This window comes from Uranotaenia lowii, chromosome 3 (assembly GCF_029784155.1).
Source record: "Uranotaenia lowii strain MFRU-FL chromosome 3, ASM2978415v1, whole genome shotgun sequence".
Lineage (NCBI taxonomy): Eukaryota > Metazoa > Arthropoda > Insecta > Diptera > Culicidae > Uranotaenia > Uranotaenia lowii.
The window spans coordinates 167108177-167113161 of record NC_073693.1 but is presented as its reverse complement, the minus strand read 5'-3'; positions in this window follow the sequence as shown (position 1 = coordinate 167113161).

Here is a 4985-nt window from a genome sequence, read left to right as displayed (position 1 = left end):
CGCCGAATGAAGCATTTTTCTATGCAGCCCGAGTTCCCCGACCGTGTGGACTACCTCGCTTGTATAACTATGGCTCTGCAGTGTGGATTCCGGAACAAATTGGCCGATGTCTCAGCCCACTTCATACACGCATTGAATAATGGATGGAGCTGAATCAAAAAATTAAAAAGGTTTCTGAATGGATTGAACGTAAGTTGAAATATAAAAATAAAATATATGATGAAATCAAATAACTATGTGAAATCCGAAAACTCCAAAAAAAAAATCTCTTTGGCCACAGCTTTTGGTGCGTCCGCCATTACTACGGTTCCTAAACGGTTCAACGATATAATCTAATAGTTTTTTTTAATGGTTACGTTATATGAGACACCATTAAAAAAACAGTAATCTAAGTACAAACGGTTCGTATAATAATAATTCCGATTTCCGTAACAGTTCGATTAACGGTTTGATAGATCGTTTAAAATATGCCTACATATGTTCGTTCTAGAAACAGTTCAATGCCCTGAAAACGTTATTCATAAGCGTTTTATAAACCATACCCTAACTGTTCCTTGAACAGTGTCTCCATATAAAGGTTTTAATAGTTTTAAACAGTAACATAACTTAACGCCATATTCAACAGACCGTCGTTTTGAAATTCAAGATAAGTGCAATGTTTTTTATGGTTTGAGGTATCATTCTCAAAACGTTTTTTTACACTATCTCCAATCGTTTTATAACTACTACAGGAACGGTTTCGTTACAATATTTTCGTATTTAATTAAAAATTGGTTCTGCTTTGAGCTTTTGACTCTCAAGTCTCTGTCTGTCTCTGAATGTCAAGTACTTCTCAGAAAACAAAATTTTACATCAGCAATCGAAAGCCACTGCGAAAAATACTCAATAACTGCAAATTTTAAGGTTACAACAAGTTTTAGCATTAGCATCAAGGAATGTTTAAATAAGGTAGTGTCGAGAGCCATATTGGATTTTTTTTGTGACGTCACAAAAACGAATGTATCGAAAATTTATATGCAAATGGCAGAAATTTCAAAGAAAAACATGTTTTAGAACGAAAATGCATTCCAATTTCATTTTGATTGTGTTGTAAGACCTCTATTTCAATATGTTATAAAATTTTCTGGTTCTTTGAAGATTGCATTATGTTTTTTTTTCTCATTTTAATAATGAACTCAATGTCATGTTGAAGCTAAAACGTTCAAAAACGAAGATAAAATCTACTTTTAAAAGGTCTAGCTGGTAGTTATTGAGTGTTCAACTGATTGTCATGATTTTTATCCAATCGGTTTACCATATTCAATTCTTATGTAGAACAATTAACATCAATTGATTATTGTTAACTCGATTTATTAAAATGCGAATAAATAATTGTGGTTTTATATAAAAGTTCGTTTTTTGATAACTTTTTTGTAATAAAGGATCTTAAACTGCACTGACTTGATCAGTTTCATGGAAGACTTTGAACTAATTTTAAAGTTTTGCATATTTGAGTAGGGAAAATCTACCATTTTTTCGAACTTCTATGGTCTATTCCATACAAAAATTACTCGAAAAACCAAATTTTTTCGTACCAATCTTGAAGAGCAAGAATCCTTCTAGAATAATAGGTACTAAAAGTGGAACATTTCCAGCTAATTCTTCAAATTATCAACGAAAAAGGCAAATTTACTAGTAAATTAACAGATTTTTCGTGATTGTGACGTCGCAGTGTGTACTAATACTAAAGCAGGGCTGCCTCGACACTACCTTCTTTAAATATTCCTTGCATTAGCATGTCAAACGGAATTACGGCAATTACGGTAATAGAGTTGTTTTTGACATTTCTCACGCACATTAACTGGCATCCCACTGGCGTGTACGGACGAGACCGGGACAATTAACCTCCAAAAATTTCAGTGCAAAAATCGAGCAGTCGGTCGACGAACATGTTCGTTTTTAGGTTAATGTTCCCAAAATGAAAAAGTGTCAGTGCAAAGCTCCTAATTATGACACGAATACTACTAGCGGCAAATAGGACTATTAAGCTTAGGCCGATGACATAGTGAGTGCGATGCGATGCGAATTGGCGGAAAATTTACGGACGCAGCCTACACACAAAATTTCTGAGGCCGGAATTTAGCAAAATTTTGCTCAAATTTGACCAGCTAGAAATTTAGCAATCAATTTAGCAATATTTTTCCACTAAAATTTTAGCAAACCAGAGAAAAAGTTAGCCGCCGCAATTTTTACTCAAATTTCTAGCAAAATCCGAAGAAAAAAACCGCCCTGAATTTTTATTTACAAAATTTATAATTAGGGAGGTTATCATATTTCAAATAAAAAACACTGATGCTTTCACCTTTCACTTTAATTTATTTTCGTGAACCTTTTCTGGAATTACACTTGTCCATCAGCGTTGTGAAAACTTTTTCGAACTTTGCCAATAATTACTTTCTTGCGCCTGGATCGGGTTGTTCCGGATGTGGGTAGGTTGACCGTTCGATTCCGGATGTTTCGATCGTCGACCAACATTAAGCATGTTCCTTTTTGGAAACTTGTCAACCTCTTAGGTGCATCCCCGGCTTTGGTGTTGTATTCGCTGGGAGCGCCATCCTGGTAAAAATGGAAAATTTACACATGAAAAAACTCAAAAAGTTTGTTTGCGTCTAGATTGGTCTTTACCTGATTGCTTTCCAGTATAGATCCGTTTGGTCACCAAAATCACCGCTGGCTCCGAATTTCCGTAACCGAACTTATGTTTTCTTTTCGGCGGTAAAGGCGGCTGTTATTCAAAAGAAACCGGCTAAAAATATTAGTTTTTACTCAAATCAAGCAAACTAAGCTGTTTGCTAGTTCTAAAGTAAAAAAATAATTTTGCTAACGGGAAGTAACAGCGAATTTTTGCTAAGTGGAGCCACGAAAGTTTTGTGTGTATGCGAACTCGAGTGGCGGAACAAATTGACATCTCCTTCGCCGCGTTGAGTATGTCAGGTTTAAGCGATTCACATACATTTTCATCAAATGTGGTTCACCGCATTGAATCGCATTCACCGCATCGCATCGCATCGTATTCACTATGCCATCAAAATGAAAAAAAAAAATAACTGACAACACTTTTCGAGTCGACTTTCCTATAGTCAGTGCTTACCGCCTTTTCGTTTCAGAATGGTGTGTGTGCCAGATGTGCTCCATTTATTCAAAATATGATACAGACCCCGTTCGTTTTTGGCAGCATGCCCGAACATTAAATTTTATGTTGCCAAAATCGGATGTTGCCAAAATCGAACGGATTTTTATCTGAAACTTTTTTCTCTTATTTTTACAAAATAACTATTTTTATTATCATTAACGTTATTTTAAGTCTTTTTCCGACCATTTTAAGAATTTTTAAAGGTTTTTTTTTCTCATGTTTTTGATGCATTTTGCACTATTTTTGTTTTGTTTATAATCTTTGTTTTTTTTTTGCATTTTTACTGTTTTTGTCATTCTTCATGATTTTCAAGTTGGTTTTGTCATTTTTAGGCTTTTGTATGTATTTGATTTTGATTTTTTTTTTTAATTTTTCATCATTTTGTAATTATTGAGTACTTTATAAATTTTTTAAAAAACTTTAGTTTTTGTTGTTGTATTTTATCAACATTTCTGAACGTAAATACGTATTTTTGGTGTTTTTCTAAATTATATTGGTCCTGTTATAGAGAAAACTAAAAGGTAATGTCGCTTCTAAAAACCGTTCGTGCCACCGTTCTTTTTATGGAATAATTTTGATTGATTATTTCATCGTTTCATTGGATACCAAAAACGTCATCTGGCATCTCAGTTCCGTAAGTCGACTTGTCGACTTTTTTTTCTGCGGTGTCAAAAATAAAAATAAATAATAGATAAATACCCACAAAACTCTAACGCACACTAGCCAGTAACCTCGCACCAAATTTTAACCTCATTTTTAATTTCGTTTGATACCGCTGCTGTGAGGGACAAGCCAATCTTGAAAAACGCACACAGTCAAAAAAATCCTAATCCATAAAACTTCACACACTCCAGCAAACAAGCCGAAAAGTTACAACTGTACTCTGCTTACGTGTTGTGAATGAAAATAACTTGTTGGATCCACATCCAAATCATCGCTGTTCAAATCCATTGTAAATCTTATTGATTGCTATTTTTCCTTTCATTGGGGAGCTACATTCTTAATTAAGGTACGGTTGCACAGTTTGAGATTCGTTTTTCATCAAAATATTTGTGTCACTAATTCTTAATTGATCATAATTTATCTCCAGGAGTGCATCGAAAATGGTAGAGCTCAGTTCCAGCGGCGATCTCTATCAGCATGGCTTCCCGAACATTGTCTTTGTCATTCCGGCTATCGTCGTCGTTGGGCTCTCCGGTAAGCGTTTATTTCATTTGAATTCCTCAACAAAACACCCATGAAAGCATACCATATGGGATACAGTTCGATTGATACTAACTTCTTGCTGAGACTCTTCAAAGGTTTTGATCGGTTCGGTCTTCCCCGAGAGGCCCGGTCAGTACGAGTACCTTGTGCAAGGCAAGCTATTTCAAATTTTTCAAGAGAGGCTATACGATTAGCTCTGATAAGGGTACGATTCTTGGTGCAATTACAGACCGGTACGAAATCCTTATCTGTACACCTTCTCCTAGCACATACCTACCTAGGAGAATTAGAGTGCTTCATATTTCGTCGGAGTCGATTGCAAGTCCATTTTTTTGTTAAACTTTAAGAAAGTGAACTCTTTTTGGCTTTCGAAACCTTGTATTTATTACAAATGTTATTTGTAAAAAAATAGGTTCACATTTTTAAATCTAATTCGACTCGAAGCAAAATATTTCTTTAAATGTTTTTCGAGTAAGATAGGTTACAATGCTACAATGCAGTTTCGACAGTAATGAGAAGCTCTGAAAAAAATTCTTTTCATCATGCATCTCCTCGGAGAGGTCATCAAGACTCGAAATTCAATTCTTGGTTAATCAGTAGGAGGTGT